The sequence below is a fragment of the Heterocephalus glaber genome, unplaced genomic scaffold (assembly GCF_053883595.1).
Source record: "Heterocephalus glaber isolate CG9 unplaced genomic scaffold, H.glaber_assembly_v1.0 deba00001481, whole genome shotgun sequence".
In the NCBI taxonomy this organism is placed as follows: Eukaryota; Metazoa; Chordata; class Mammalia; order Rodentia; family Bathyergidae; genus Heterocephalus; species Heterocephalus glaber.
Window position 1 is genome coordinate 46,964,373 of NW_028258317.1, and position 19,697 is coordinate 46,984,069.

At 41.1% G+C, this 19,697-nt stretch overlaps 1 protein-coding gene and 1 pseudogene across 3 annotated transcripts in view; both read left to right on the plus strand.

The window, feature by feature from the left end:
- The first annotated feature begins 958 nt into the window (after positions 1 to 958).
- Glis3 (GLIS family zinc finger 3) overlaps positions 959 to 19,697 on the plus strand; it is a 466,502-nt gene continuing 447,763 nt past the window's right edge. The window contains exon 1 of one of the 2 annotated variants that reach the window (XM_087184003.1): positions 959 to 1,586. The gene's annotated coding sequence lies outside the window, so the exon portion shown is untranslated. The remainder of the gene's footprint in view (positions 1,587 to 19,697) is intronic. The other variant, XM_004838230.4, reaches the window with a different exon arrangement.
- LOC147825936 (melanoma-associated antigen 10-like) overlaps positions 14,867 to 19,697 on the plus strand; it is a 136,153-nt pseudogene continuing 131,322 nt past the window's right edge. The window contains exon 1 of the transcript XR_015440094.1: positions 14,867 to 15,005. The product of XR_015440094.1 is annotated as a melanoma-associated antigen 10-like (transcript). The remainder of the gene's footprint in view (positions 15,006 to 19,697) is intronic.

Below are 19,697 nucleotides of genomic sequence, written 5' to 3' on the forward strand. Positions count from 1 at the left end.
TGTTTTGGCTTTCTGGAGTAAGTCATTTTCTATCATCTTGATTATAGCATTTATAACTTCAACACAAATCTCTCCTTGAGTGAGAGCAGATTACACTCTAAGAACTGGTGTAATTCTACATGTCTGTGATACTTTCATTCGCAAAGGTGGATAGTATCTCACTGCAGAAAGACCTAACTGAAGATATGTGTGCATTACATACATTGATTCCAAGATGGAAGTCCTTGCCTCTATGGGAATACATGTGAGGATCCACTAAAAGCAGGGATTTTGAGGGATCTAATCACGCCAAACAGTAAGGCACAGGGGCACAGCTTAGGCAAGGTATGAAGGGACTGAATTCTGAAGGAGAAAGCTCCTCTATGCAGATGCATCATGCAGGGTAGGGGCCTACAATTAGCAATAGAGCCTGTATTCAGCTTTGTACCCTAGCTACACTTCTGTCACCTTCTGTTCCAGGTCTACACCTTGAAAAGATGCCAACAGCAACTTTCTGCTTCAGTCATCCAGTTCAAAGTTTGTGGTGTGCACCCCAATCTCGTGCTTTTTTTTTTTTTTTTCATTTTTCACGTTCTACTTCCTGCCTTTTACTACTGGATATATTTTTTCTTTCTAATCTGACATCAAATCCTGTAAAAAAAAGGTGATGCTTTTTCATGTTAAAAAAAAGTGAAACAAATAAGGCCAGGGAGAAGGTGAAGTGCCTCCCTATTACCCTGTGCTGGAGTTCTAGGACTCCTTGGAGCACGCACAGTGTGTGTGTGTGTGTGTGTGTGTGTGTGCGCGCGCGCGCCTGTGTGTGTGAACGTGTGCAGAGGGAGATCCAGGCTAGGCCTGCGAATTGGCCAGCCAGTGACCAGCGAGCCCGCCCCCAGCCCCCTCCCCTCCCCCTCCGGCGCTCACACTCAGGAAGCAGCTGGCTGCAGGCCGGTCCCGGCGGCGCGCACACAGACACGCTGCGCTCCCGGCAGCCGCCCTCCCTCTCTCCTTTCCCCTCTCAGCAACCGCGTCCACACTGCGCCGCCTGGGCAGCCCAGAGCGCGGCGCGCACGGACACCGGCGCCCGGGGTCGCCACCGCCGCGCCCCCCGCACCCCGGGCCACAGCTGGCCGCCGTCCAGGCTCGCCCCGGTGCTCCCCGACCGCACCCGCCGGGAGCAATTAGCCGGCACCTCCGGCGGCCCCGGACGCATCCCCTGCCCCAGGGCGAGGATGAGCGGCGCAGGCGGGGCACAAAGTAGCAAGTCAACTTTCTGAGGAACACTATCCGCGCGTGACCGTGTGCAGCGGGGAGGATGAGCTGATGCCCAGGGTCTGGCCGCCCCCCCACCCCCGCCTCCTCCCCCTGCCGCCGCTGCCCTCCCAGACGCGCGCGCACCCTCGGCGCTTGGGCCGGGTTTCCGCGCTCCGGCCTCCGGCTTGGACGCGAGTTTTCATTTCTGAAGGAGGCAGAGCCCGCGGGGCGCGCTGAGGGGCCAGGGACTCGAGTCGCTCCGCGCCAGCGCCGGCCGCCCGCTGTCAGCGCACCGGCTGGCCCGAGGAAGGGACGCGCACGCCGAGCTGTGTTGTGGAGATCCCGGTTACCTGGTAAGTAGGTGCCATAGGAACTTTGTTCGCAGGCGGGAGACGGAGAGAGGAGAAGCGCTCGCGAGTGTGAGAGTGTGGGGGAGTTAAAGCTCGGGACGCAAACTAGTAGGGATTAGAAATAGTTTTCCGCGAGAGCCGCTGGCGTCCGGGCAGGTTTAAGGCTCCGCGCACCCCACCCGCAGATTCAGAGATGTTTCCGAGACCTCCGCTTATTGAGGTCTCCAGCAACCCCCAGAAAGGAATCAGACTGGGTTCTTGTCAGTTCTAGAGCCCTGAGTGGAGGCGATAGAAAGGGAATCAACACGGCGTTAAAGTTTCGCTCTTTGGGAAGAGTTCTTGTTTTTTCTTTTAAACTGCAGGTTCTAGAAGGCTACAAAGTCGGGGCACGGTGCACGCCACCCCGAGTCCCTACTTGAGGGAAACTGGCAAAGTGGGAACTGATGGGGTGACCTGAGGTCTTCCGCGCTCACACGGGCTGTAGTTGCCTTTTCAAGTTCCACGTGTGTGTGTCCCCACGAAGGCTTTTTCCACCCCTGAGCCTCACCCAGGCGGGTGCCCCCCCACTGTTTCGGGGGTCCTGGAGTTTGGGGGACTGTACAGTCGCGGGGCAGGCCTGGCGACCCGCAGCTGCTAGGTCAAACTCTCACCTCCCACGCCACGGACGCATTCAGACACCAGCGCTCCCAGCCGGTTCGTCACCTCGCGTTTACATTTTTATGCGTCCCGACAAAATGTCAGGACTGTTTGGAAAATGTCTCAGTCTCCGGGACTTTGTCCCGCGCAAGGCTCCAGTCTCTATAAATGACCCTGTGTGTATTTTGAAGTCTGTCGGAGCCGCATTCTGGAAAGCGTGAGTGAGCTGCCGCTCTCTCCTGGACACACACCTTGCCCGAGGGACGGTTCCAAGTTACTCACTGGAGCTGACAAGTCACCTCGAGGACGAGGAAGTCACCCATGTGTCTGGAAATCTTGGCCTTGGCAGATTTGTCATCCTATGGGTGATTCAGTTAGGTACCTGGAGGGAGAAACTTTGGGGAAGGTTCCTGGCCCCGAAGTCCGGTCCTCAGACCTGCTAGGGGAGTTTGGGAGGTTGGAAGCGAAAGGACACGGCCGGCGAGCCACTTGCACCGCCGGGGCTGGGGCCGGCGTGCGGGACACTGCACCCCAGGGCTGCGGGAGCCAGGCTGTGGCTCCCTGGGCTTCAGACTCCTGCCCGGTCGGGCGCGCGCGCGGGTCCCCGAGGCCCGGGCTTCCTGTGGCGGCGCCCTTTAAGCCTCCGACGTACTCAGGACTCGGTTGCACAACAGGAAGCCGGCACGAGTTTGTTTTGTTTTGCTGTTTCTGCGGACAGGGCTGAGGGGTAGGGGCGGAGGCGATGGGGAGTGACGGGGTCGCAGTGGCGCGCACTCTAGCGGCCCGGCCGCCTCCGCCTCCGGGCCCGCCCCTCGCTCGCTGCGTGGGAGCCCCGGGGCCAGGGCCTAGACCCCCTCGGGCCAACCTACGAGGTAAGGAACCTCAGAGGGCTGCCCTCCTCCCGCTCTGCCCTGTGCATCTCTCTCCCGCCCAGCGGGCCTCCATCACCTCTCCTGGCTCCCCCAGGCTCTGCTACCTAGGGAGCCTCAACATCTGGCTTGGTTTCCTTGGCGTGGACTTGGCCCCTATCACTGAAACATTTAAATCAGGGCCCAGGTTAGGGGGTTACTTCTGGACTCGCAGAGAGCTAAGTTGGTAGGGACCAACAGAAGGGCCCGTGCGCCTTCTTCCCAATTCACCAGAGCCCTCTTTCTTTCAGGACAGCAGCATCTCTTTAAAGTTGGGGCCCTGGACCATGGAGTGGGAAGGAGAGGGAGGTTCTGCAGCTCCCTCGGTGGACCGGTTCCCCTCCTGTCTCATCTCCCTATACCTGAGTAGATTGGTGAGGCTGGAGGAGACTTGGAGATCACCTAAAATGAGAAATCTGAGACCCAGAGACTTTAGGGATTTTGCCTAAGACCTCGCTTCCAGGCTTCCAGTCGTTGCAGAACCGGGACAAACACTTATGCTTTCCAGTACCCAGTTCAGACAGCATTTCTTGCCCTGAGAGTGAACTCAAGACAAATGCAAAGTCTCTTCTGTGCCCCTGAACGCTTTGATGAGTCATGATTTCTGCCTTTAAAGGTAGCTGGGTGTCCTTTCCTCCTATATTCCTACATATCGGTTCCCACTTTTTAAACTACTTTCTTGCTACAACATTGTGTTGGTTTAAATCTTCCTCCAAGTTTGCTTACAGTGAGATGCAAAGCAGGTGCAACCTGCTAAAGTTTGTAGAAAAACAATAAAGATTATTCCCTGAAACTTTGAAGCCATCTAGAGACAAGTATATTATGTGCTCTCTCTTGCAATTGAGAATGTGTTGAAATTAAACTATCCTTGAGTGTACTATAGTTTTCATATATTTTTACTTGTCTTTGCAGCCCAACCAGCTCTGTTACCTTTGAAAGGAAGAATATTTCTTTTCCACTATTTCCAAAATACCTGTGGTAGTTGCCAGTTTCTTTTCTTGCTTGGAGGACTAATCACTAAGTATGAGTAGTCAGATCTGATGGCTGGCTGCTGTGGTAAATCCTCACCTTGGGTCACCCTAGGCCAGTTTTAGGTGAGCATCTTTTCTCTGATATCCTGATTCTACTTAGATTCCTTATTAGTAGTCGTATTAGTATGGGTTGAGTACTGGGGGTTGGCTGGTTTGCTTGGAAGTGATCCGTATTTCAAATAGGGCATACTTTTTTCTTTTTGGATGGATTCTAGGTTCTACCTAGTGGGTGAAACTCCTGTAGGGCCAAAATAGACGGGATGGGAGTGGTTCAATAAAATCAAATACATGTTATGTATCAGCCCTGCTCTCATCTATATGGAGGAAAGTGGTCTTTCCTCTATTTCAGGAGAAAGAGTTTTTTTGGTAGTCTTTTTTTTTTTTTTCTTTTTGGTCTGTATTTTCTGCTAGTAAATTAAGCCTGAGGAATTCTGTCTACATCATTCCTCTCATATTGTCGTTATTGATCTTTGGGGTTGGACTGTTATGTTGCAATTCTCCCAGATTATAGGAGTACTTTTGAAGAAGATAACTAAGGAAGCGGCATCCCAGGCACACTTTCATCCCTAGAGAAGTCATTTCCTGTGTTTTTGTAATTATTTTCTGAGAGAATGTTATATCATAAATAAGGTAGAAATTCAGGGCTTAACTCCTTTAACTTTTTTTTCCCTTCTCTGTGTATGTGTGTGGTACTGGAGATTGAACCCAAGGCTTTCACGCTAAGCTACATCCCCAGCTCTCTTATTTTTTTATTTTGAAACAAACTTCCACTGAGTTGCCCAGCCTGGGCTCACACTTGTAATCCTCCTGCTTCAGCCTCTCAGGATACTGGGATTATAGGTATGTGCCATGGTGCAGTTTAACTCATTAACATTTAAAGTATTGTTGGTTTATAGACTTAATCAGGACTGAAGGAAAAAAAGGCACATGGAGAATCTGGGCAAGAAAACATGGTGCCCTTAACAAAACTTTAACACAACTTTTAAAATAACAACAAATAGTTGGATTACAAGATGGTCAGGTTCCAAGTTTAATTCACTTTCTTCTTCAGGCAGATTTGACCCAAAACCAATTGTTTGGATTGAGATAAAATATGTATATAGAAAAGCATTACTGTCTTAAACTTAATTTCTCATGAACTGAACACATAGGGCTAAATAGCATTTGGTCTAAGAAACAGAAACATCTCTTACTCTTACCGTTCCAGGGACTGCCTCCTCCTAAAGTAATTACTGCCTTCCCATCTAACAAGTATGTTAATTTTGCCTGTTTCTTTAAAATATGTAAGTGGAATAATCCAATATGTACTCTAGGACCTCAACACAACCATTTAGTGGGTTAAATAATTTGGATTCTCCTTTAAAGGTAATGGGAATATTTTGACTCTCAGAAATTGATTAGGCGTTACTTAATATGATACAATTAAGGAAAAACACTACTGAAACAGGAGCTACATTTATTATGTCTTCCCAGTATAGGTGAGGAGGAAAACACTGAGGGGCTTCTCCCAGCAGGATAGCCCAGAATGCACTTGGTAGTCCCTACTGGGGCCAACAATGCCCCGTTAGCAGGAGCTTTGTCTCAGTACAGACCTATTTGTTTTGCAGCTTTTAGCTAGGATTTCTCATTGTTTACCAGCATGCCAAGATAAAGGTAAGAAAGAAATACCTTCCTAGAAGAGTACAATAGAATTTCTGTGCTACTTTTTCCTATTAGAGAATGGACCAGATGAGGAATGGATTGGGAAACATGCAGCTGAAATTAAATTGGTTCCATAGTCCACAGCATGGGACTTACGATTGTATGGTCACATTTTATACTATTTTTATTCAAGCAATAAATGATAAATGTAGGATATAATTATATATTTCACTTACAGTTTACTTTTCAGTGTGATTGGTTAATATGAATAATGTGAATAGAATCAATATATATAAATATTATGTAGTGTTAAAATATGTGTGATGAAGTAGTGTGGAAAATATAAGTATATAGGTATAGTATAAAACCATCTATGTAAATGTAAGGGCTGGGGAAAGTTCCAAGGTAAATTAGACATAACCCACAAACTTAATGAAATTACAGTTTAGACAGGGAGATGAAACATAGGCAAATAACTATAATGGAATGTAGACAGGCATGAATATTAAGAGAGAGGTGTTTAAAGTGAAATATTTAACATTTATAGGCTAATTTTACATCCCAGGCACTGTGCTGGACATGGGGCATATTTTCACATTTACTAACATGTAATATTATAAATACAGTAGTGTTACACAACATTGTAACAACTCTCATTTTATAGATCAGAAACTTGGAGGCTAGAAAGGATCAGGGAGGCCCTAACTTGGATATTTGGGGGAGGCCCTGGAGGAAGAGTAGGATCTGGATTTTTGGGAAAAAGGACAAAAGGAGGAAAGAGGGGTCAGACTATTGTGGTAGAGCTTAAGGTGGTGTGGTGTATAGGATGAACAGAAGCAAGGATCCAGTCACGCTCTGCTTTGGGAAGAAAATCAGGGGATTTGTCTGTAAAGCCTGAATCACGAATGATCTCAGTATTAGCTGAGGGCAGACTTGAGATGAACAAAGTTGATGGGGTAATTCTTGTAGGCCAAGAGTGTGAAGGGCTGCACATTCCTTCAGGGGCAGCAAGCCTTGCTGAACTATAGATGAGCAGATAGGGTCACAGGGTAAGATCTCACCCAGTCCTTGATAGAGAAATCAGACTTTCTGAGTATCAGTGGTTTCTGCAGTTCTGAGCCAGATCTGTGAAGTTTCATTTCTAGGGCTGCTGAATACTGTACACAGAAAACCAGCCAGATGCCAGGGCTATGTACAAATTTTTGTTATTCTTGTATGTGAAGAAATGGATTAATATTTTCCCAACCTTTTTAGCATGACCAATAAATTCCACTTCTGTCTGTAACTTGGCTGAGTCATTCATAGAGGTTTAAATTTTTTTAATAAATATGTTGTCATGTTGGTTAAGGGCCTAGTCATTGTTGTGGACATTCATACTTTTACACTGATGTCAGTGAACATAATTTAACTTGTATAAAACTTCTGTCTCTACCAACAGCTAAAAATAGTGACATTGGTCACTTTTAAGCAATAACACTGAAAGAAAAAAATCTCTCAGTTATATGTGTAATAAGGATGCTTTAATATGCTTGAATATTGGCTAAGTTGTGATAAATTTTTATTTCTAGAATCTTCCACAGATAGATGTTTTACCCTTTGAGAGAATTATGGTTTTTACATTGAAAATAGCTATTCATATGGACTAAGTAGTAGATTATAAATGACAACTCTTTTCATTTTGCCATATTTTACCACCCTATGCATACTTCTTTGTGTGAGAATGGGCTTTTTATTTATTTATTTATTTTAAGAAAACTCTCCATCCAGTTTTTTTGCTTTTATAGTTTTGAAGAAACTGTGTGTTCAAACCATGGCCATGTGGTGCTTGCTCTCTGTAATTCAGGTAATTAATTCAGTGGTGACATCATAGGGAATGTGTTCATTTTTCCATTTCAAATCCTGGTCTCAGAATCTAATGGTTAACTCACATTAAGAACACATTTTGAAAACCTACTTTCTCAAAGACAATGATGTGTTACTTTCAACTTTTCCCCTCTTGCATTTTAAGATCAGGGTTTTATTCTAGGGCAGGGTTTTCTGTCTTCTTCGTGACAGAATTGTCAGGCATTTTGATGTTGATCTTCTTAGCTTATGAATTATTATTAAAACACAACCGATCAATTGATATTTACTGAGTAAAAGCACAGTACCAGCACCAGTAGGAATGTGACTTTGTATTATTATTTAGCTCTTATTTATTTATTTTCGTACCAGGGATCAAACCCTAACCCTTGTGCTTGCAGGACTTTTATTTATTTATAAAGCTAAATGTCAAGCTTATCTTAGATCTTTTCTTTATCACAATTGTATTTTCGTGTTTATTTTACTTTAACTCTGTCTATACCCTCACCTCTTCTTTGTAGGTACTGTATAGGTTAATAGTCCAAATGCTTTTATAACAGTGGCTTTTATTCTCTTTTCACTATGATCCACCATAAAACACTTTTTATCTTTATCCAGGACACAGTATTTACATACAAATGTGTACACCCACAAGTAACTTACAAAATGACACTTGACAATTAACACATTTTATGTACTGTGGTAGCTTTTATTTTCTTTTGGTTTGTTCTTTTTCATTAATACTTTTCCCTGTTGAGTAATTTCATGGATCACCAATACACATATTACAATCCAGCTGGAAAACATTGTTTTAGAAAGAATACTTTTTTAAACACAGGTCTGGGAACTTAACAGCATTTTCATACCTAGACTTGGCCAAGGCATATTTCCTTTCTGAACTTACCTGTTTGTCTTCAACAGAGTACTACTCAGCCTTAAAGAAGGATAAATTTGAGTCATTTGTAGGAAATGGATAGATTTTGAGAATATCTGCTAAGTGAAATTAGTCAAACACAGAAGGATAAATATCCCATAGTTTCTCTTTTATGAGAAACCCAAAATATAAATGAAGAGCAAAATAAAAGTAGGAAACGGGGGAGAAAGACTTTGTGGAGATGGGAAGGGGATTTGGAGAAGGGTTGATAGGGAAGGTGGGAAGGGAATAAAAATGATCAAGATGTGGTATGTGTATGTATCAATTCCCCAAGACAAATGTCTTTATTATATGTCACAAACATATACTAACAATAAAAATTTTAGTTCCATATTCACTCTTTTTTTTGGTACCAGGGATCGAACTCAGGACCCTATGCTTGCACGGCAGGCACTGGAACCACTGAGCTAAATCCCGGGACCCCTGTTCACTCATTTTGCATGATTTCTTTTGGATCACCAAAGAAATCCCTAGTTATACCCTCCCCTGCTTCCTTTGTCATTTTTGGTAGGGCCACAGTTTTGTAGATCTTTCTGTCCTCATTGATGAGTTAATGACCGAGGCAGAGTAAATGAAACACTTTAAGTAATTTCTACTAAAACCAGTGACATTTAGTAAGCTACAAGGAAATGAGAGGACAGGATGCACCTAAGTGTAGAAAGCAGATTCTAAGACAAGTTATTGAACTTTAATATTGCCCTTCAGCAATATTTTCCTGAGGGTTCTGAATCTCCTCCAGCAATCTGTAGTCACTGACTGATATTGTGTGGAAGTTCTGAGCGCTGCTTCTGATTTTTAATTTGGGATTGACTAAGAGGGAATGAATTCCTGAACTAGATTTAATTATTCCCTTTTTTCCCATTCCCTTCCCTTTGCCTTTCCCTTCCTCTTCCTTTCTTTTATGTCCTATCCATATTTACTATATTTTGAATACCATAGCCATAATGTAGATTTAAAATGGCATCACCCATTATTTTCATAACCCCAAGAAAGGATCTTTTATTATGAGTAAATTTTATAAAATATAGAAATAAAAAAATAGTTTAAATGTGTCTATATCTAATTAAGGGTTTAAGTCCACAGGTAAATGCAAGTCAGGCTTTCCATTACATGGGATCCATAGTGTTCATTATATTGTGTCTTCTGAGTGGTTTGGAAAGATGGTCTGGAATTTATGGAGGAAAGACTTAATTTGTCTACTTATTTTTAATTAGTGTAACTCCGAATGAACCTCTTTGATTTCATCTTATTGGTGATTGTATTGCTTAGTGTTCAGAATGAATACATTAATATATTTCCAATTACCAATATTAAGCCTTGGGAATACTTCCGTGAATAGGTCTGCACATGCTAGTTATTAGATGTAATCTCCTGAAGTTTCTTCTTCACATTTCAATATTGAGGAATTAGCTTGTTTTTGTGTAAGTTCTGTTTTAATTTTTGCATTTGTCAGTTTTGCTGGATAAAGCTGTGAACCTACAGAAGTGATCAACTGTACCTTGTTGTGGGTTGCTTTTTCATAATATAGGACCCTCCAGTTTCAATTTAGAGAAATATTATACACATCCAATACATTTCCTCCATAATATCCTCCACCTTCACTGGCACATGTTTGCACTTTCCTCTTGTTAAAATTGCAGACAAGAATAATTTTGATTTATTGGTGACATCTAATATAGCTGTGTTTATATTGTTGCCAATAAAATGACTTACATGATTGGTTTTTGTTTATACAATCTTTTCTGAGGAGTCAGTCACCTGTGTTAGGACAAGGTACATTCTGCTTATTAAAATGAACTCTTGGGATCTAAGAACATTCGGCTCTATCTGTTCTTGATTGAATGCCGAATGTGCTTCCCACTGCAGCCGTGCATGAGAATAACATTATCTATCAGTACGTTTTTCATTTCTATATTCTGGCTACAAAAGCTGTGACAAGAGAAGTGAGGGGGAATAGCAAGGACCTATTAACGATCAAGGCAGAGGAATTGAAAAGGCAGTGTTAATGAAATTATACAGTCATTAACCCAAAGGAAAAAAATGAAAAGAATCAATAAGAACTCTATTTAGATGGACTGCACACATACAAGTATGTATATATGGAGCAGTTTGCTGACCAGTGTTTTGAGCCTCATTATCAGGTTTTCTGTGAAGAGGAAGAAATACTTGCGGCATAAGGAATGGAAAATATAACAAACGGTAAATGTAGCCTAAGGAAATGAAATGATGTATGAAAATTAATAATTAACTGGCTCATCAGATGAATTATGACTCTAGATGAGCCTATTAATGATATTTACTAAGAAAGGGCCTTTGGCTGTAAATAGGCATTATAGAACTTGTATTTTTGGAATTTTCTTGAATGGATGATTAACATTGCTTTTATTTGTTTAATCTCTTAATCCAAGAGGAGCAGTGCCTAGAGCCTTGGGTAGAAGGTAGAGTCATGATGTGATATTTTGATTAAAGTCTTGCTTTTCCAGAAAACTAGTGGAATTATTAAATGGTTTTGTGCCTTTGTTTCCTTAGGGAGTTAAGTCATTTCCTCTCTGACCTGATTTACAGGAGTGTTTTAAGAGTTTGAAAGTGGTCAGAAGTAGAGATTTATTAACTCTTATGTTGACTTATTAGCAGAATGAACATTTTCATTGTGTCAACCAGTGGAGTATAAAAATCTAAACATGTCAATGTCAGATTCAAAATATTCTAAATTTATTATACTTCTGGTTGCTCCTTTTTTCTTTTTTCATTTTTTTGGTAGCCTAGGGTAGAGCAGTTGGGCAGAAGACAGATTTAAAAAATGCCGGAAATTCAGTCAAGTTTTTAAATAGAGTGAGTATCTTCCAGTTGAATTTTACCAGTTACATTTTTGATACTGATTATTTGTGATTTTACTTACTTTGCAAAGTTTAAGTTTAATCCTCAGTTCATTGTTCCTGGTTGATGTCATTCTGCACATTGCAGGTGGGAGAGCCTTCTTACATGCTCTTAATTGGTTAGGATTGGTAGAGGTGTTTTATTTTTTACTTCTGTGTCTACTCAGTCCCCCTAGATTTAAGTGCCATAGGTATAAAAGCCACATATTTATTTTCTTGATTATAGTAAATGGACATTTTAATAATCTTCCTCATCCCAATTATCTGGATTAACAAAATGTCGAGAGACCATAGTGATTATTTCCCACTTCTCAGCCTTTTGTGGATGAAAAAAACAGAGAAGTTAAGTCTGGCCTTGAATGCATTATGTAGCCCAGGCTAACCTCAAACCCTGGGTGATCCTCCTGTCTCAGCCTCCAGAGTGCTGGGATTACAGGTGTAAGCCCAGCTGATAACTGCTTTTTGTTACCAAGTGAATTTAGAATTCTGTGCTGATCATATAGATTAGCCGAAAATATACGAAAGTATAATATGAACAAACAAAATTGGTTTTTACATTCTGGTATCTAATGCTTGAAAAATTCTTTAGCGTAACTAATGTGAAAACTGGAATTTTAAGGAACATTTTTACTTTTTTTCTTTTCTGTCTTGAGTCTGGTTTTGTTCAGCTCATAGGCCATTGCCCTGGTTTTTCTTGCCATTGGTTTTTTTTTATGGTATTAATCGCTTTATTTTCCAGTTGCTGCTTTTTCGTAGTAAAATTAAAGTACATTTTGTTGTTAATTTTACTTTCAACCTAATACTATTTAAAACAATTTCATTTTATAAAAAAATCAGATATTCAGCGCAAGACAGACAGGTATGAATGCCTGGTATCTAATTAAGTTCTCAGTACTTCAAGTTATTTTTTCTTCTTTCATACTCACCTTTTTAATGGTACAATGCAATGCTAAGTACTTACATGTTTTTATTCACATCTTTGATGAGAATTCCTGCTTGTCTATGATCTTGCTGCCAAAAATGACTCCCTTATTTTTAAAAACCTGGAAATGGGGACAGTCTGGAAATCTGCAGACACTTGTCAGTTGGACCATGGTCTTAGTGACTCATTTCCAGTCATGTTGAACAATTCTTCATTTTTAAAAAATTGCCAATGTGACATATTTCTTTGCCCTTTTTTTGGTGGGTGCTGAGTAAGTACTTTCTTTAGGGTTCAGAAGGCTCAGAAAACAATATTTTATCAATGAAGGGAGAATAGATGGCTAATTTTATCTGGGAAAGCACAGAAACTTTCAATGACTCTTGCTCAGGCTGACTGGTAAAGCACTCAAGTTCTACATGGACACAACACAAGGGGCATTGGAATTTTTCCAGTGTAAAAAAGAATCTTACTAATGGTGTATTTCTTATTGTTCCATAAACAAACTTAAAATGTAGAGGTTTGGTTAATTTGCACTCACTTGTCCCTTCATGGGTATTGTTGTGGAAGGGAAGGCAAGAGTAAAACCTGATTTAGATTGGTACTATTGAGTGTCTCCTAGGACTGCTGGAGGGCAGGATAGTATTTAATGTCAAAGACTAAACATTTCAAATTTTATGAGAGAGACAGGGAGAAAGAGAGAGAGAAGAGAGACAGAGAGAGAGAGAGAGAGAGAGAGAGAGAGAGAGAGAGAGAGAGAGAGGGAGAGGGAGTAAGCCCTGAGCTGTCCACGCTCAGCTCAGACTTGTGATTCTCCAGCTTCAGCCTCCTGAGTAGCTGGAATTATAGGCATGTGCCATCACACCTAGATGCTAATTATATTTGTAGCTCCTCAATATAGGCACACATGGTAAACTTTGCAGCGGGCATAGTGAGCAAGCATTTGACTTGAAACTTAAATTTTGTTCTTTGATTTCCTAAGATGAGAAAAGAAAAACAGTTCTTCACAAAAAGTTTTCTTTCCTTGATATCCTTTCTGTAATGATTTATGGGGTCATTTGGGAGTTGAGTTCAAAGTATTTGTCTTGAAACTTTGAGTGGATTATAAAGAAAAAATGAAAACTGTATAATTAAAGATATCTGAACACTGCTGCTTTGCACTCAGTCCTTATTTCCTGTGTTTAGCTTGGCTTCTTTCCATGACTGTCATGTCTGTATGGAAAGCAGACTGAATGGGGTCTATCATACATTTGGAGAAGTGGCATTACCATGGCACTTGGCCACCCATGGCATTACGCTTTGGGGGGCAGCTGCTCTAAGGAGGGAAGAGTCTTCCTTAATGCTTTAGAATCATGAGTACTGACTTCATCACATGTGGTGGAAAATGGTGTCCTGTGGTCTCCATCAGTGCTTCTTTGGCTTCTCCCATAGGGAGTTTCATGAGGGCTGTGGCAGAGGAACAGCATATGGTATAGTGCACATCGAACATACCAGAGAGCTCATTTTTAGGAGGACTATTCTGTCTTCATGCTTTCTATCATTGGAACTCAGACTCTAATACAGCTGTGAATTTTTAAATATAAGCATACATAAAACCTTTGTGACTTTTCCCAGGATTAGGCTTTTATCTTTTGTAAATCTAGGGGCTATGAAAAACTTCGTCTTAGAGTGAAAGTGAGAGATAGTATAATGTCCCCATCATCCCATCTAGAGGCTAAGTCTGTTTTGTGATTGTTCACTGGGGCCTCTGACGCATTGGTCTCACTGCTCATGAAGGTAGTGCTTTTTTGTTTCCCAGGACCCACTGTAAAAAAAGTGATCTAGTGTGGACAGATCCTTTTGGAATCAAAATAAGTTTAATTTGGCAAACTGGCACCACTAGATTCCTTGTAGTTGCCAAGAGCACCTTATTGAGAAGGGCTCAGGGGCAAACAAAACAATACAGTGATCCATAATCCATGTCTCCTGTGAATGTAGAAGGGGAGAGTGCCTGCCAATGAGCTATGTATTTTATGACCTTGTTCATATAAAAGGCCATTTTGCTAAGGGTGCTTCTGTTCTTCCTGATATGCGTGCTACAAAGTTGAAAACTCTGTACTTTATTTTCATTTTTACTTTAAAAAATGCCTGTATTTATTTTTTTAAACAGGCTTATAACCCACACCATGGATAACTTACTGGACTTTGCCTGAAAGGAGTCATTAGTACCATTGGATATTTGACCATCTTGGCCACAGGTTTTTCAGGATGAATGGAAGGTCACGCAGAATGAGTCTTCACCATACGTCGGGAACACCACAGGGGCCTAGGATGGTCAGTGGCCAACACATTCCTCCCATCCGAACCCACTCAGGGACTCCTGGCCCCTCGTCTTGTGGCAGCACACCAAGCCCTGCTTTTGGAAGCCCTTCTAACAGCCTGCATCGCAAGATGCCCTTGGGAGGAGGGATGGCTCTTCAGCACAATATGGCTGAGAGCCCCATCCATCTGCCCGCTCTGAGCCCCAGGAGACAAGTGCTCACCAATGAGAAGCCGACATTCCAGGTCACCCAGCCTGGAGGCATGTCAGGGACACACACTTTAAAGCCAAAGCATCAAGAGTTTGGAAGCCCTTTTCCTTCAAATCCTGGGAAAGGTAGGATTGCCTTTTTGGGATCTTTTAAAAGTGGAAACTATTTTTTCCTCCCCCTAGTCCCTTCCCTGCCAGTAAATTCTACAGAAAAACATGTAATTTAATTTCAGGGTCAAACTTCATGGTCTCATAATGATATGTAGCTTGCTCAGTAAGGTTTTGTGTGTGTGTGTGTGTGTGTGTGTGTGTGTGTGTCTATGTGGGTGTGTGAATGCTGGGCACAAGCGTGGGACACCTCATTGGACTGTGAAGCAGATTGAAGGTAAAAAAAGAACAGAGGTAGGGAAGTGGAGCAGGTGGTGATCCTGCCATAAAAGGATCCTGAGTACATTGATCTCTGCCTATGGGTCATGGATGAGAGGGTTGACTGGGATGGCCATTTATGCTCGTGGTAGAAATGCTAGAAGAAAGGTGATGAATGGAAGGAAAAGGATAAAGTGAGGAATTTTAATAAGCAATAACATGAAGAATTGGTACATATAAATGATAAAAATTATGAGCAAACTATAATTTTTACAGTATAGCTAGTAACAAGAGAAGAAAGCTGAAAGAGAATAATGAAGAGTGTTTTGTACTTGTGAAGAACTAGAAAACTTAGTTAACTTGAAATATTTTTGCATGATCATGTATTTTAAATTGAAGCATAATTGTTGGGGAAGAGCAAATTATTTGATAACTCTCTAGAAACTCTTGTGGGTTTTTTTTGGTACCGGGGATTGAACTCTGGACCTTGTGCATGCAAGATGGGTGGCAGAACCACTGAGCTAAATCCCCGGCCCACTCTCTAGAAACTGATGTTGACTTAATGAAGTTATATTGTAGATGGCATGTGTATTTAGGCTAGAAGTAGAAAGAGCATGTATATCATATAAAATATAGCTTTGTTATGCAAAATAGCACAATTATATACTCCTTAAGATATTTTAGATTTAGTCTTTAATGTTTACATTAAAAGTGCTTATACCATCAAATAATATGAGCTAGCAGCCTTCTGAATAACTACTCATTTGGTTAATTGAGGTGAATAATGATTTATACCAGACATGTACACTAAGAGTTGTTTGTCATAGTGTCTATGTATTTTTGGGTATGGAGGAGTTGGTACAAATGGGGATATTAAAAAAAAACAATGAAACACTACACATTGATGTAGCTTTTAAATTTTTCTTTTCTTTTTTGTTTATTTGTATTTGGTCTAGGTTTTGTTTTGAGTTGTTTTACTTCCTAGAGGTACTGATGGTTAGTTTAGGAAAAAGTTTCCCTGGGGGCTATCTCTACAATAGCTCTGTCATTGTGAGGTTGCTCTGCTCATGGCATGTCAAGGTAAGTTCCTTAATATCAAACCCCAGCGTTTAGTTTTTCAGGGGCAGGGGCCCATTAAAATCTTTCAGTTCATGCTTGACCAGTGAACTGTTGCTTGCTTTTATAGTTATTTGTGTTTGCAAGTCTGATGACAGTAATAGTGGTAATAATATTAATAACTTGCATTTATTATATCATAACTTAGTATATGTCAGGTAACATGTTGAGTCCTTTCCAATGCATAGTCTTCAGTTATTCCTCACAATAGCGTCAAGTTGTATGCTATGGTTGATTGAACTGATAAGGGAACTAAAATCTAGAAAGAATAAGTAACTTCAGAAACACCAGCCAGTAAGGAGTTACTTTGATGGTGACCAGAAGTGACTATAATTACGATCATGGTTAAAAAAATGCTTCAGGTACTTAAGGGATAGTTAACTCTCAGGGTCAGTACACTTTGGAATGCATGTAAAAATAGTGCTGCTTCCTGACTGTATTTTCTGTGGCCTTCTGGTTCAGCTTGTTAGTTTATAGTGTGGGTTCTGCATCAGTATGGTTGGGGCATTCATGGAGACAGATAAGGAGTTAAAGACACTGTTATTATTCCTCCTAGCCCTACAGCTTGGATACAGTCAGTGGTCCAGATGATGTCAGAAATGGTTGAACGTGTCCCTTTCAGATTTTGGTTGACAATTCCTAAATTAAGCCAATAATTGATGGTTTAGAACTGTGTGAACTTCATTTGATCATTTATTCAACAAAAAGTTACTGAGGATATATGATGAGTGAGCCATTATTCTGGGAACTCAGTAGCCAATAAAAATAGTTCTAGCTTTCAAGGTGTTGGAAAATTCAGACAAATATGTGGGCAGTTTAAGTATAAAGGCTCTGATAGGATGCACTCTTGAGTACTATCGCAACCTTAGAAAGGAATTTTCTGCCTGTGCTTGGTAGGTGGATCTGGGAGGACAGTTGAGATATCAAGGCAGAAACTTGAATAGTGAGGAGTTAGCCTTGCAGTTGTACAGTGTATGTCCCGTGTGTATTTTTTTTTTGGTACTGGGGATGGAACTTGGGTCCTGTCGCTTGCGAGGCGGGCGGAGGAACCACTGAGCTAAATCTCCTGCCTGTGTGTGTATGTTTGTGTGTGCTTGTGCATAGAACATGTGTGCATGAAGGGGTTGTTTAGAACATATTCTGGGTCGAGAGAAAAGCACATTCAAAACTTCATGGGGATGGATCATGGGGCATGTTATTAATTTCTATGTGATTTACATAGGTTGAGGATGCAGTGACTGCTTAAGAGATGAAGCTGGAAAGGAATAAGCAGAGAGTAGGTGAAGAGTCATGAATGATACACCAAGAAGTTTGAATCTGTCTTGAGAATGTTGGCAGAACATGTGACTCTGGGAATATTATTTAGGGATCTGCAGAAAAATAGAACTAACAGGATATGTATTTGTGTTTGTATGTATCTGTGTGTATGTATGTATGTATGAATTGGCTCATGAGATTATGGAGGCTGTTAAATCCCCACATCTGCGGGGTGAGTGGGTAAGCTGGAACCTCAAGAGAGTGGATGGTTAATTGAGTCTGAAGGGCTTGAGAACCAGGAGAGCTGATGGTGTGGTCTCTCTTTTGAAGGCAGGCAAGCTCAAGATTCAGGAAGAGCCAGTGTTTCAGTCTGACTCCAAAGGCAAGGAAAAAGCTGATGTCCCAGTTCAAAGGCAATCAGGCAGGAAAAAATTCTGCCCTACTCAGGGAAAGAGTGAGCCTTTTATGCTATTCAGGCCTTCAACTGATTGGACGAGGACCATCCACATTAGGTAGAGCAATCTGCTTTACTTAGTCTGCCAATTTAAACGTTAACCTCATTCAAAACCACCACAGTGGAAACACCCAGAATAATTTTTGACCAAATAGTTGAGCAACCTGTAGTCCAATGAAGTTCAAGTGTAAAATTAACTATTATAGTGATGTATAATTGTTTAAGGAAAATGTACAATTTACATGATGGATAGGAAAGTGGATTTTCTGAGCCTTGAAAGTGATGATAGTAACTCTGAAGAACATAGGGGTGCTGTGAACAAAGAATTTAAATTAAAGATTGTCAGATTGGCAAGCATCTCTAGTGAAAGCCTTGTGGAAAGTATACATTTGATGGTAAGGTTTGCGTTACTTAAGGATTGAGTTCTGCTCAATTGGAAATTCGAGTGACAGTGGCTTTCAGATCATATGATGTGCTTCCCAGATGGTGCATCAACATCACTAGGGTGTCACAGCAAACTCAGAGAGTCTTAGGACATTTAAAATTTTAACCACAGTGACATGTGAAATCCTTTAAACACCAGACAAACTACTAGCTTGAGGAGGTTGACAGTTTCAATAGTAAATTGCATAATCTTCCTTTATCTTTGCAAAGCTACATTTTCAGTAGTTGTGATTTTATAAAAACAAATATTTTCTATACCTGTGTTCATGGCAGCATTATCCACAATAGCCAAAAGGTAGAAATAAATGTCCTTCATTTGGATGAGTAGTTAAAAAATGGCATATATCTCTATTTATATATCTATATATAATGGAGTATTGTTTAGCCTTACAAAGGAAACTTCACATGCCACAACACAGATGAACTTTGAATAAATTACACTAAATGACATATACTAGTCCTAAAAGGACAAGTATTGTATTATTGCTCTTATATGAAGTTCTCGGAATAGTCCAATTCATAGAGACAGAAAGAATGGTCGGGATAGGGTTTGGGGAAGAGGAAAGGAGGAGTTAGTGTTTAATGGGTACAGGTTTTCAGTTGGAGAAGATGAGAAAGTTCTGCAGATGGTTAATGTGACAGCTGTACAACGATGTGAATGTACTTAGTGTCCCTGGACTGTAAATTTTGTTACATATATTTTATCACAATTGAAGAAAGCCAAGTACTAAGTGAAAATCAGTGTGAACAGGAAGTGAGGGTGGTGGTGTCCAGTCTTATTTCAAGGTTTGAAAAAAAGTGGTGGACAATTGGAAGACCCATTTCATTCATAATTGTAGTTATTTAAAATTAAATAGCAATACTGTTTTTCTTTCAGTTTATGTGTATTACTTTTCCTGCTCTTTTTTTTTTTTTGGTACCAGGGATCAAACTCAGGACCTTGGACTTGCAAGGCAGGTGGCGAAACCACTGAGCTAAACCCCCAACCCTATATGTGTGTTACTTTTTAAAGTAGTTAATAAGTTGGCAGTACATAAATGCTATTACATGTTGACACCTATCTAGTTAATAAACATAACTGTTAGGTGTTTCTTTTGGCTTAGGGGCACGATGAACAAAATTATTTGAGAGGCTAAGCATGGTATGAACTGAGAGCATTTGGGAGCTTCTGTCATAGGCTA